The sequence below is a fragment of the Hylobates moloch genome, unplaced genomic scaffold, assembly GCF_009828535.3.
Source record: "Hylobates moloch isolate HMO894 unplaced genomic scaffold, HMol_V3 SCAFFOLD_8, whole genome shotgun sequence".
NCBI classification, from domain to species: domain Eukaryota; kingdom Metazoa; phylum Chordata; class Mammalia; order Primates; family Hylobatidae; genus Hylobates; species Hylobates moloch.
The window spans coordinates 36394172-36408845 of record NW_026652283.1 but is presented as its reverse complement, the minus strand read 5'-3'; positions in this window follow the sequence as shown (position 1 = coordinate 36408845).

The following is a 14674-nucleotide window of genomic DNA, read 5'->3' as shown; positions in this document are numbered from 1 at the left end:
GTGTGTGTGTGTGTGTGTGTGTGTGTGTGTGTGTGTGTGTGTGTGTGCATGCGTGCACGCATGTATGCACAGGAGTGTGTGTCTAGGGGCACTCAGAAAGGTGGGAGTAGAAGGAGGGCTTTGCAGAGAGAGAGAGGGCAAAGGCCCCAGGAAGGGAGGATTGTGTGGGGCCATCAGAAGAAGGGTGATTTAAAATCAATTTTCTGGCCAAGAAGAATCACTCTTGCCAGGGTGAAATATAATGTGAAATAGGAAAGAAAGGCAAGCTTGGGCTCTGCCATGATATGCCTCTAGCCTTCCTGCTTATGAAGCAAATAAACAACCTTCTCCATAAGGCAGCCAGTCCAGCTGTGTTATCATAGCAGGGGCAGATGCAAGGTGCAATTGGCTTTGGTCACCAGACTGGAGACGTCAGACTCAAGAGGGATACGGCCCAGGAGGGTGGCCCTGGCCCTGCACGTGAGTGGCCTTAGCATCAAACCATCTTAGATACCAGACTCACTGTGAACTCATCCTTTGGGCTTTAATTCTGATATTAGAATTATTCTGATTCCCAATGACAGAAACCCAATTGTCTTTTGTTTAGGTTACTAGTGGCTCTTGTAACCTATTTGGCAAATGCTGAAGCTACCAAATCTCAGGCCTGGCAGGGGCTCAGACACTCCAGTGACCTCTGTCTCTCTGGAATGTCAACTGAATTCCGCCAGGTGGGCTTTCTCCATCGGCTACTCCTGACAAATCCTAGGATTCATCACTAGAGAGGCAAATACTTTATTTCCTTGGTTTTAATTGGAGAAATCCCAGGGAGGGACTCTGATTGCCCTAGCTTGGACTCATGCCCTCTTCTGGTCTCACTGAAATGAAACGATTGGGGCTGAGAGAGAGAAATGATCCCCAAAGAAATGGGTGTGTGGTTACCAGAAGAAGGAAGGGCCTGGACACACCCACCGCGGATGTCCACCACAGTGCCTGAGTTCCTGCCTTCTGCCTCTGCCACCCCAGCTTCCCAGCACCAAAGTCCTGCCCTTAAATCTTAAAAGTGTTGTCTACACTTCCTGCCCCCACATCCCTCTCTCCTCTGCCTCTTGCAGTCTGACTTCTACCCCACCGTGCTGTAGAAAATCTCCCTCGAAGGATCTGACCGGAGGAATCGTTAGAGAAACCGCACGGTCTCATCGCACTCTGTTGGTCTCTCTGTGTGTTTGTATGGTTATTATCTGCCTGTAGCTACGGGATGGTCTCTTCCCATCCTTCTTGTACCTGGGAAACCTGCTTTCCACTGACCTCTTGGACTGTTCCTTCTCAGTTTCCTTCTCTGGGTTCTCTTCTTTAGCCCATCCCATAGTTACAGGATTTTCCCAAAGTGCTGCCCTCTTTCTGTCTTCATCTCAGCACTCACCTTTAGTGATTTTTAATTACTCTAAGGGCTACATTAATAGAAGTTTAGTAGCTAGAGAAAGGGAGTTCATGTTTCTGCTCTGTAGGCAGACCTGGTCTGTGGTAATGGTCTTCAATCTGGACAGGGTGTTTTTAAAGGAGCATTGAAAGACTGGTATGTGTTGACAGGGTTATAACTAGAGTGGTAAGAAGACTCAATACTGGGTCATATGGGGAAAAAGGTAGTGATTGGAAATACTTATCCTGGCCAAAAGAAGCACGAGAAGGCTGCTTCTAGGGTTGTCAGCTTCATGGGTGGGGTGGGGTGGGTCTTAGAACATTGCCAGAAATTCCAGGGCAGCTAATGTCATCTTTGTGTCCTTGGGGCTCGTCCAGGCTTCAGCATCAGAATTAGGGCTGCACATAGACTAATTCTGCACCAGCTGTCGAGCTGGGCCATTCTGAATGAGAGAGGACTACCCCCTGTCCCCATCCTGGGAAGCAGGCTTGCAGAGATGGGCAGATATGATTTACCACACTCTGGAGGGGTGGTAGTCAGCAGGGAGGTGTGGCTTTCTGATACTTACAGGTCCTCTGATTCTCAAGTCACTGAGACTCTCTGGCTTAGAGATGAGATTTTATGGGAGGCAGGAGTCCTCTCATTCCTAAAGGACATTGGGTGGAATCAGTGAGCCCCTCCTCCCCTGGGTCACCTGGGGCTCATTCTGTGTTCAATCTCATCCTCTGCCCAAGCCTCGGGGGACCTTATTTCTCAGTTTATTTAATTGTTCAAATAATATCTATTATTGTTATTATTATCTATTATTATTATAGCCTACCTGCTGTAGGCCATGCAGTGTTCTAGGTGCTAGGGACACGCTGTATGTAATAATTAGAATAACAACACATACAATAATAGTAATAGCATGCATAGAGTGCCTGTTATGTGCTAGGAACATCAAGGTAAACAAGTCACGCAAGGTCTCTGCTCTCATGGAGCTTATATTCCAGCAGAAGAGATAAACACTAGCAGGTAAAGACACTTTCATCTTAATAATTGCTGTGATGAGAATAAATTGGGTAATGAGAGGAGATGGGATGGGGATTAGGGATGCAGACGGAGATCATTTAGAAAGGGTGTTCAGGGAAGTCCCTGTAGAGAAAGGGTTTAACTGAGACATACAGGATAAGGAGAACCCTGCAAAGGGAAAAAAAAAAACCATTCTAAGTGAGAAACAAGGACCTGGACTGCAAGTGCAAAGGCCCCAAGGAGAGAGCAGGTTTGGCTTGTTTGCAGAACAGAAAGAGGCCAGAGTGGCAGAAGCTAGTGAGTAGGAGAAGGGTGGTGTGCAGTGAGGTCACAGATATGGGGATGGAACAATGCAGAGTTGGGAAGGCTGTGCAAGGGAATTAGGACTTGCATATGGAGATGATATGATCAGTCATGCATTTTTACAAGACCGTGTTTGCCTGGAGGGTGGCCAGACAGTGGATGGGGAAGAAAGGTGAGGACGGAGCCCAAGTTCTGGGTAAAAGGCCATGGCAACAACCCAGGAGGGAAGAGATGGATGCCTGGACTAGGGAGGTAGAGGGAGAGATGGGCAAAAGTGGACTGGGGTATATTTTAGAGAGAAAGCCACAGATCTTTTTATGGATCAAGTGGAGAGAAGAGAAAGGGAAGAATCAAAAATGAATCTATGGCTTGGGGCCTGAGCAACGGGGTTCATGGTGGTAGCATTACCAAAACAGGGGTTCTTGGGGTGGAGGAGGGTGAGATATGGGGAAGTGAGGGGTGAGAGGTAGGCTTTGGCTCATGGTGCCACCACCCCAACACTGGTCATCAGTAATCAGGGCTAATGGCTGCTACTCAGAGATACTCTGAAGCCAGCTCTGTGATCCAACCGGGATGATTCCAAAGCTGTCCTGGGGCCTTGGACACATTTCCAGCAGGATAGAGTCCAGGGTCCTTCTTGTCACTCAAATCCCATGAGATCTGGCCCCTGCTCTCCTCACCACCCCATTGTCTCTCATTCTCCCCAAGTACTCGACAGCATAGCCAGACCTAAGGGAGCCTCCCAAGTTCTATGCTCTGTCCAACACATTTTTGGGTGCCTACCATATACTGTATTGGGCGCAGAAGACATAGAGAAAAAAACAAGATAGCCCTGGACCTAAAGAGCTTATTTTCTGGGGTAGATAAATAATTATTATAGAACAGCATGGTGAGGAGATGGCAGAGGCACCCTCAGGACTTTGCTGGGAGAAAGAAGAGAGGCAATGGCCCAGGTTGGGGCAGTCTGTACAATCTGCTTCCTCTTCCTGGTCATCTTCAAGAGCTGCTTCTGGGAAGCCAATCTTGACATCTCCAGAAGACTGCACACTCCTCCCTTCTTCCTCCCTCCTTACGCTTTCCCGAGTATGACCCCCCATGACAGTGCCTGGGTTGTACTTCATCTGTTTCTCCATATGTCATTCCTGCTGGTCTTCAGCTCCTCCAGAGCAGGGCCCCTGCTATTTCTCTCAGCATCTCCAGGGGCCTGGCCATGGCCTGCCACAGGTTCCAAGTCTGGTTTGTGCCCTCCCCCCTACCCATTGCCCTGCAGTGGGAGATGGAGGCTCCCACTTGGCTATTGAAGAAAAGACTATTTCATGGCTGTCAACCTATGCTTCCTGCCTGGAAGACGTCTCGGCTTCTTCAGCCTGACAGCTGCTCATCCTGCCTCTGGCTGCCAGAAAAGCTCAGCCTGCTTTAAGGAGGGACCAGACTTTCCACTGAGGCCAATACATGGGAAATGTAATACATAGGAGTTGAAAATGTCTACATACACAGAAAACATTCAAAGATGTAGTATCCAGAGAGCATGATGGTTTTAAACTCGTTTTTATTTTTTTGGTTAGGAGGTTAACCTAAGTCCGTGTGTACTGGGGACAGGGGGCAGCACAAACCACTTCAAACTTAATTCTTCCTAATTTGTCACCCATCCCACCTATTTACTTGGGGCCCTTCTCATCCTTAAGGGGAGTCATACACAGTGTGGATGGGTGCAGAGGGGATGTGGGAGTCAGCACCTTGAGAGTTACTGGCATCATATTTCCACATTTAAAATTCAAGTTTATGGGCTTTGTCTGTTTAGCTTGTGGTTTTCTCATTGTGGAGCTTACACTTTTATTTGCAGGAATAAAAGTCAGTGGCAGCTGATGTGGTCCTCTGGAGTTGGAGGCAATAACCATTGTGGGCAATGTAGCCTGGAAAATAATAATAATAATAAACAGCACAAGGGGAGACAGCTTTTTGAAGATGGTTGATGAATGGCTATTGACTCCATAACATCTCTCCACCACCACCACCACCGCCAGCCACATACACCCAACCTCCCTGCAGTCCTGCAAGAATTCCACTGACAAGCACAGCACAGATACTGGTGCAAAGGAGGGAGGCTGAGAAGGTTTGCTCAGGGGTCCTGCAACTGGCAGGTGAAAGCAACTGCTAGGATGAGCAGGTGACATCACATCTGGAACAGAGAGGGAAGGGAGATGACGCTCTCTGAGCCTCAGTTTCCCTATCTATACAACAGGATGAGCATGCCTACCTCATAAATTTTTGAGCGGCTTGCATGAGATGGCATATGTCAAGCACCTAGTACAGAGCCTGGCACATAGTAGACCTCTACAAATAATAGTCCACACTTTCCTCCCATCCCAAAGCCAGAGATGGAACCAGTAATGCTTTTTCAGCAGAGGAAGGAAGAGAATCTCAAAGGAAAAGCATTTGGGTTTGATCTGGTCCCTTAAACTTGCCCACTGAAAAAAGATTCTGAAGCTGCCACCAAATGCTGGTGGAATCCCTCCCATCCAAATTCCTTCCCCTCCACTTCTGGAATATCCCTGCTCTCCCAGCCTGGAGCCCTCGTTTACTGCCTGCATCCCTTCTGCTATTCTCTTCATACCTTGTCTTTCTCCTGTCTGTGCTCTGTATCCCCTGCCCTACTGTGTGCAGGGCCTTGATAATGATAATGTGAGATCTACAAAGATGACTACTCTTCTTCCTTTCAAGAGGCGGTGACCTGACATTTTTGGGATCTTACATTTGCTGTGTAAGTCATGTTATGTTACTATTTTTTTTCTAATCCATAAAACAGCCCTAGGAGGCAGGCATTTAGCTCTCCATCCTACAGAGGAAAATAACTTGGGTTCTGAAGAGTTGAGTGATTTGCCTGCCCCAGGCCATACTGTGAGTGAGTGAGTAAGGAGTAAGTGGTGAGTGAGGGGTCTGAAACCCAATCCCGTCAGAATCCAGAGCCCAGGCTCTTATGATGGCTCCAGGTTGCCTCTAATGGTGATAAAGAGACTGGAGCTCTAACAGGCATTCAGTTAATAGGCTGAACTGAACCCACCTGTCCCCACAAGATCCGGGACACCCTTCCTACTGAGTGCCCAGACTCTGAGAGCCTCTTGGTGGGAAGGCAAATAGCGTTTGGTTGAATCCTCCCTCCTCCTACCTCTGTGACCAACAGTCATTTAGCTTCTGCTTGAACTCCTGCGAAGACAGGGAACTCACTCGTCTCCGTGGGCAGCATGTTGTAGGATAGGGGTTCTCAAAGCTTGACGCCCAGAACGGCAGCTTCAAGATCACCTGAAATCTTGTTAGAAATGCAAATTCTTGGGTTCTACCCCAGAATCAGAATCAGAACCTTTGGGGGTGGACCCAGGGAACTGTGCTGTAACAAGCCTTCTGGGTGATTCTGATGCTCCCCAAGGCTGAAGCCCAGTGGCTTCGTGGAAAGGGAAAAGGGCCATGAGATCATAGAGATCTGAGCTCACAGCTCTGGTACTTACCATCTATGTGGCTCTGGACAAGGTAGCTGTGAGGACTTTATAATAACATTACTGACGTTTACTGAGCCTGTGGAAGGCTGACTAATGCCCCACCACCAAGGATACCCATGTCTCATGAATAACTTACCTTATTCGGCGAAATGGATTTTAGATGAAATTGAGTTAAGGATCCTGGGATGGGTAGGTTAACTGGGTGGGCCCAATTTAACCACAAGCATCCTTATAAGAGGAAGGCAAGAGGATCAAAGAGAGAAGAAGGCGATGTGACAGCAGAAACAGAGAAGAGTGATGTGGCCGTGAGGCAGGGAATGCAAGCAGACTCTAGAAGTTGGATGAGGAAAGGAACGAATTTTTCCCTGGAGCCTCCAGAAGGAATTAGCCCTGCCAACACCTTGATTTTGTCCTGTAAAACTCGCTTTATACTTCTGACCTCCAGAACTGTGAGAGAATATGTTTCTGTTGTTTTAAGCCGTGAAGTTTGGGATAATTTGCTACAGTAGCAGTTGGAAAGTAATATAAGCCTTTGCTATATGCCAGGATCTAAGTGCCTTAGCTACACGAAAGATAAAATGAGTTCTCTATTATTGTTAGTAACTCATTTCATCCCCACAACTGCTCTATCATGTGAATAGTGTCATTAGACCTTTTTACAGGTGAGGGAACTAAGGCACAGAGAGGTTTAGTCACTTGCCCGAGGACATACAGCTAGCAAGTCACCTGGCGTCAAGCTTGTCTCGCATGGTGGATTCGCTGTTTATCCTCCTAGGCTTGTCTCTACACATTCCACCTGCCTGCCCTCCCTCTATTCTGAGCAGAGCTTCAGTGCTTCCTTGTAGCTGTTTTATTCTTGCAGCAAAGCTTTGACTGATCCTGGGGCAAAACTGTCTGAGCTAAAGCTTTGACCTCCTCTGAGCAGCCCTGTGTCTCTTTCTAATCTTCTTTCCAGCCTGGAGGAACCTTAGCTTTGGGGTCTTTCCCAGATGCTGGGCTCAGCTCTCAGAGGTTCCAGTTGTGCCCTTCTTGCATGCAGTGGAAGGAACCCCAGGAAGGAACTCCAGTGCTATGACACTGGACCTTGGAGCTGGGTGGGCCACAGAGACCAGCCTTGGGAGAGCTGTCTGAAAACTATACTCAACCAGAATGCCCTTCCTGGCGAGGTGCCAGGGCTCTCTCTAAGGTTTCCATCTATCCCGCAGTGAGATCTACATTCTGGCTCTTGTTTGCAATGTATACACATGTGTGGGCTGCATTTCATTCATGCCAGAATCTGACACATAGGCAGAATTTTTGTAGCAAGCATATGGCTGAAAACCCTCAGATAACGTGCTCTGTGGGGACCCATTTTGAACCAAGATTTCGAGTGAAAAGATAAGTCAGCAAAGAAATGAAGGCTGTAATAGGCACGGAAGAGCCATTAGCCTTCGAATGTAGACTTCCAGTGCGTGTGTATGTGTGTGTGAGAGTGTGCAATGTATGTTTGACAACGTATGTTGGAATGTGTCTGAGTATGTAGTCATATGTGAATTGCATGATCACTTGTGTATTGTGGGGTGTGTAAAGTCTGAGGCTAATTGTGAACGTGTTGGTGGGTGGATTGTTTCAGGGTGTGTCTGCATGGGTATGTATTTGAATATCTGCTTACCATATTTTCTGAATGCAGGTGAGTATGTATCTTGTGTGAATACTGAAGTGGAGTAAAGGTAGGTGTATCTGGGTATTAGAACACTATGCGAATGCTGAGAGGGTTTGTGTGACCATATGTGCCTGAGTATGAGCTTACATGTGCGTATGAATGGTGTGAATGTGAGGGTGTGTACGTGCTTCTGCATCTCAGTGAATTCTCCTGGCAAAACAGACTTAGGGTTGCCTCTCTAGCTCCTGTTTTCAGAGCTTGCTGGTGTTTTATGACTGAGCATCCCTGGCACAATTTATATAATGCCCAAATAATGAGGCTATTCAGAAAAAGATTCTGACAGATGGACCACAAGTTCCCTATATCCCAACCCCATGGTTGTGCAGCTGATTTAAACTCTTCCTTTGGCCATAATACTATGAGCAGCCCTCCCCCAGGACCCTGTGGTCTGAGATGCCGCCGTGCATACCAGATCCACAAAGGGTGCTCCATTTCACCTGGTGCCTTACAGCAACCATGAGATCACCAGAGGTGGAGACTGGGCTCTGGTTCCTCCATCATGGCTGTCTTGCTCTGCAACTGTTTGCAACATACTAAACCATCTTAGTGTGTTGCCAATAGGCTAGGCACAACAAACAGGTCACACATTTTCCAAATGAGAGATCTTCTCCATTCTGTAGATGTGATGGAGAGCTGGAGATTGAAGCTGAGAGTGAGTTTGAGGGATCCCACATAGGGAGTATGGCGTAGGAGGAAGTGGTGGAAAAGGACAAGTGGCGTATGCCCACGGGAACAGCTGAAAGGGATTGCTCCTCAAGCTGTGGTTGTAGTTTATAAAGCGCTTTCACACACAGCACCAAATTTTGCTCTCACAACAATCCTGGGAAGTATGGTTCACATTTTATGGGTGATGAATCTGAGACTCAGAGACGTCAAGTGACTTGTTCAAGGTCACAGAGCTGTAAACTGCTGGAGCCGCATTGGAGTTTGGGGGATAAGATTCTGCATCAATCATACGATGTCTCAGTAAGAGCCCCAGCCTTAGGATGGGTCATACCGCCATGCTTTCACTCCACTCACACATCCCCACTCAAGTCCTGTTTTTTTCTCTCATGTTTTCCTTGGCAATCTCTCCTTCACCATGGTGCTTCTGACTCCGATAGAGGGCAAACAAATCAAGACAAAAAGTCAAGTCAGGGGCTATTGATGGATAGGTGCTGTGGGCCTGCTCTGTGCCAGTTATTGTGAGTGTTATAGAAGAGAAACCACAATGCGTCCTTTGCTGTGATCTGCTCAGGAGGCTAGCCTCAAGCACCTGTCACTCCCTTGCTGGGTGACAGTGGGTAAGTCATTTGTTCATTTACTCACTCCCTGACAGGGCCATCTGTTATTTTGGCTCTCCAGTGGCCACCCTGCCTACCTCTCGTAACTATAGCCCAGATTTCCTCAGGAGACTCACTCCTCCCTCACCATATGGTGCGCTTGGTGGTGCTTTTTCCCCTGATACTCTGGATAGAGTGTTGGACTCAGGCATGGCTCATCATAACGTTGTACTCCCTTGGCCACAGTGACTGGCTCAGAGATGGGCATGAAACTCAGTCAGAACCAGTGAGATGTAAGGAGGCTTTGGCTGGAACAGTTGGGAGGGGGGTATTTGCTTCCCGGCTGGACATGGACTATGAGAGGCTGGGTCCCATAGGCAGTGTGTCCCCACCTGGAGCCTCAGCATGGAGCCAAGACGTGGCAAGGGGCAGAGTCAGGCTGGAGGTGGAGCTCAAGAACATGTGACATTACTTGAGCCTCTGAAACCAGTTATGCCTGGAGCTGGCATATTAATTTGTGTGCAGACTAAGCTGCTGTAATGAAGAAATTGACATATGCAATGATGTAAACAAAATACATTTCACTCTCAGGTAACAGCCCAGAGATAAGTGGTCCAGAGACAATAAAACAGCTCTGCTGTTTGCAATTCATGGTTTCTGTTCCTAGGTCCAAGGTGGCTGCTCTAGAACTTGTCTTCTCCCTAGTTGGAGAAAGAAAGGGAGCAAGGGAAGTTTTTTTCACCATTGTTAATCAGCTTTATTGAGGTATAATTTACATCTAATAAAATTAACCTACTGAGGTGTACAGTGCTATGATTTTTGACAAGTGCATAATGTCACGTAACACTCACTACAATCAAGATAATAGAACATTTCCACTCTTTACAGTCAATTTCCTACCCAAACCCCATCCCCAAGAAACACCAGCCTATGTTCTTTTTTTAAAAATTTTTTTCAAAAAAAAAAACCGGGATATATACACAGAATATGCAGGTTTTTTACATAGGTATACATGTGCCGTAGTGGTTTGCTGCACCTATTGCCCCGTTCTCTAAGTTCCCTCCCCTCACCCTCACCCCCCACCCCTGAACAGGCCCTGGTGTGTGATGTTCCCCTCTCCATCTCCATGTGTTCTCAATGTTCAACTCCCGCTTATAAGTGAGAACATGCGGTGTTTGGTTTTCTGTTCCTGTGTTAGTTTGCTGAGGATAATGGCTTCCAGCTTCATCCATGTCCCTGTAAAGGACATGATCTCATTCTTTTTATGGCTGTATTTCCATGGTGTATATGTACCACATCTTCTTTATCCAGTCTATCGTTGATGGGCATTTGGGTTGGCTCCATGACTATGTTAATGTAAATAGTCACCAGCCTATTTTCTAGAACTATAGTTGTGCATTTCCCAGAATTACATATAAATAGACTCACATAATACACATTACTTTTGTCTGGTTTCTTTGACTTGGCAAAATGCTTTTAAGATTCAGCCAGACAGACTGGATAAAGAAAATGTGGTACATATACACCATGGAATACTATGCAGCCATAAAAAAGAATGAGATCTTGTCCTTTGCAGGAATGTGGTTGGAGCTGGAGGCCATATCCTTAGCAAACTCAAGCAGAACAGAAAAGCAAATACCGTATGTTCTCAGTTATAAGTGGGAGGTAAATGATGAGAACACACGAAAACAGAAGGGAACAACAGATACTGGGACCTACTTGAGGGTGGAGGGTGGGAAGAGGGAGAGGATCAGAAAAAGTAGCTATTGGGCACTAGGCTTAGTACCTGGGTGATGAAATAATCTGTACAACAAACCCCCATGACACCAGTTTACCTATATAACAAACCTGCACATGTACCCCTGAACCTAAAATAAAAGGTAAAAAAAGAGAAATTCAGCCCCACTGTTGCATGTATCAGTCATTGTTTGTCCCTTTTAATTGCTGAGAAATATTCCAGTTTATGGATATGCCATAAGTTGTTTTTCCATTCACCAGTTGATATTCATTGGGGTCTTTTCCATTTTCTGACTATTATGAATAAAGCTGCTATGAACATTTGAGCACAAGTCTTTGTGTGGATATATGCTTTCATTTCCCTTGGATAAATATGTACCTAGGAATAAAATTGCCTGGCCATAGTTAAGTGTATGTTTAACTTTGTAGGATACTGCCTTATTGTTTTCCAAACTAGCCGTGCAACTTTGCATTCCCATCATTGATATATGGAAGTTCAGTTTGCTCTTCCACATATTTGTCAACATTTGGTATTTTTAGTTTTTAAATATTATTATAACAATTTATAGGTATGTCATGATATCTCATGGTAGTTTTAACTTTCATGTCCCTAAAACTAATTATATTCAGCATCTTTTTATGTGCTTATTTTACATCTATATGTTTTTGGTCTTCAAATCTTCTACCATATGCAAAAAATAAGCTTCATTCCTACTTCACATCATATATAAAAATGAACTCAAAATGGATCAAATGGGTTTTTAGTTGTTCCAGTACCACTTTATTATTATTATTATTATTATTAAAATAACTCCCTGTCCACTGGAGTTATTTGGCACTTTCATTGAAAATAAATTGGCCACATATGGAAGATCTGTTTCTGGATTCTACTGTGTTTCATTGGCCTACGTGCCATTTACATACCACAATTCTTTATTAAAGTAGCTTTATAGTAAGTCTTGAAATCAGGCAGTCTGAGTACTGCAACTTCATTTTCCTATTCAATATTGTGTTGGCTATTCTATCTGCTTCATTTTTCCTTGTAAATTTTGAAAACAGCTTCTGAATTTCTACAAATATTATGCTGGGATTGTGGTTAGAACTGTGTTTAATTTATAAAACAATTTGAGAGGACTAACATCTTAATAATATTGAGTCTTCTAATTAATACACATGATACATACCTCCATTTACTTAGGTCTTCATTTTTTTTTTTACCAGTGTTGTGTAGCTTTTGGCATGCAAATTTTGCACATATTTTGTGATATTTATATATATACATATTTTAGATTTTATGGTGCTATTTAGATGGTATTTTAAAAACTACAATTTCCACCATTCATTACTAGCATATAGAAATATGTGGGTTTTTTTGCACATTTTCCTTGTCCTATAGTTTGGATATGGTTTGTTTGACCCCACCAAGTCTTATGTTGAAATTTGACCCTTATTGTTGGAGGTGGGGCTTGGTGGGACATGTTTGGATTTTGCAAGTGCATCCCTCATGAATGAGTTTGTGCCATTCTCTCAAGAGTGAGTGTGAGTTTTTGCTTTTTAGTTCCCATGAGACCTGATTGGTGAAAAGAGGCTGGCAACTCCTTCCCTCTCTTTCTTCCTGTCTTGCCATGTGATGCCTGCTTCCCTGGGCCTTCTGCCATGAGTGGAACCTTCCTGAGGCCCTCATGAGAAGCAGGTGTTGGAGCCATGCTTCTTGTACAGCCCGCAGAACCATGAGTCAAATAAACCTCTTTTTAAAATAAGTTACCCAGCCTCAGGTATTCTTTTATAGCAAAGCAAACAGACTAGGATACCTTGTATCCTGTGACCTTGCTAAACTTGTTTATTAGTTCTATTAGGTTTTTGTAAATTCTTTGGGACTTTCTACATGGATAATCTGGATATCTATAATCTGGTCTATGTATCTGTTTTTGTACTTATACCATGCTGAATTAGTTACTCTAGCCCTGTTTTATAGTTTTAATTTGGGTAATATGATGGTCCAACTCTATTCTTTTTGCTTAGGATTGCTTTGACTATTTAGGCTCTTTTTTGGTTCCACGTGAATTGTAAAATAGGTTTTTTTTTCTAATTCTGTGAAGAATGTCATTGATAGTTTGACGGGAATAGCGTCGAATCTATAAATTGCTTTGGGCAGTATGGTCATTTTAACAATATTGTTTCTTAAGATTGGTATTATTTATTCATTAAAGTGTTTAGAAGAATTCAGAAATGAAGCCGTCTGGGTCTGGAATTCTCTTTGTAGTGAGGTTTTAAAGTGCAAATCTAAATTTAAAAATCGATACAAGAATTTTCAGAACACATATTTTCTTTCGAGGGGGCTTTTGTAGTAAGCATCTTTCAAAAAATTTGTCCATTTTGTCTAAATTGTTGATATATAGGCATAAAGTTTTCCATAATACTCTCTTATTTTGCTTTTAACATCTCTAGTGTCTGTAGTAATGTCTTGTCATTCTTTCTTGATACTGGTAATTTATGTATTTACTCTTTTCTTGATTATTATTGTCAGGGTTTATCAATTGTGTTGATCTTTTGACTGAACAGATTTTGGTTTTATTGATTTTCCTTTTTCTCCTGTTTTCTTTTTAATTGATTTTGGCCCTTATCTTTTTTGTTCTTTTTCTAGTATCTTAAGGTGGGGGCTTAGACTGTTGAAGACTGTTTATTTTAGACCTTTCTTCTTCTTCTTTTTTTTTTTTTTTTTTTTTGAGATGGAGTCTCACTCTGTCGCCCAGGCTGGAGTGCAGTGGTGTGATCTTGGCTCACTGCAAGCTCCGCCTTCTGGGTTCACACCATTCTCCTACCTCAGCCTCCTGAGTAGCTGGGACTGCAGGCACCCGCCACCACACCTGGCTAATTTTTTTGTATTTTTAGTAGAGACGGGGTTTCACCATGTTAGCCAGGATGGTCTTGATCTCCTGACTTCATGATCCGCCCACCTCGGCCTCCCAAAGTGCTGGGATTACAGGCATGAGCCACCGCGCCCAGCTCTCTTCTTTTTTAATATAAGCATTTTAAATATAATTTTCTTCTATGCACTACTTTATCTGCATTTCACATATTTTAATATGTTATGTTTTAAATTTCATTAAGTTCAAAATAAATTTCAATATCCCTGTGATTTCTTCTTTGACTCATATGTTATTTAAATGTGATATTTAATTTCCAAGTAGTTAAGGTTTTACAGATATGTTTCTGTTGCTGATTTTTAGTCTAACTTCAGTATGGTCAGAGATTCCTACACTTTTAAATTTGTTATTGTTTATTTTATGGCCTAAAATATGGTCTATGTTTGTGAATATCATTTGTTCACTTGAAAGGAATGTGTATGTCGCTGTCAATAGGAATGTTTGCAAGGACAAAAAACCAAACACCACATGTTCGCACTCATAGGTGGGAATTGAACAATGAGAACACATGAACACAGGAAGGGGAACATCACACACCGGAGCCTGTTGTGGGGTGGGGGGAGGAGGGAGGGATAGTATTAGGAGATATACCTAATGCTAAGTGATGAGTTAATGGTTGCAGCACACCAACATGGCACATGTATACATATGTAACAAACCTGCATGTTGTGCACATGCACCCTAAAACTTGAAATATAATAAAAAGAGAAAAAAAATGTCAATTGAGTGAAATTTTTGATAGTCAAGTTCAAGTTACACTGCTCTTTTTGTGATTTATGTGTTCTTGCAATTACTTAACTTAGCATGTTGAAATATCCAACTATAATTATTGATTTGTCTGT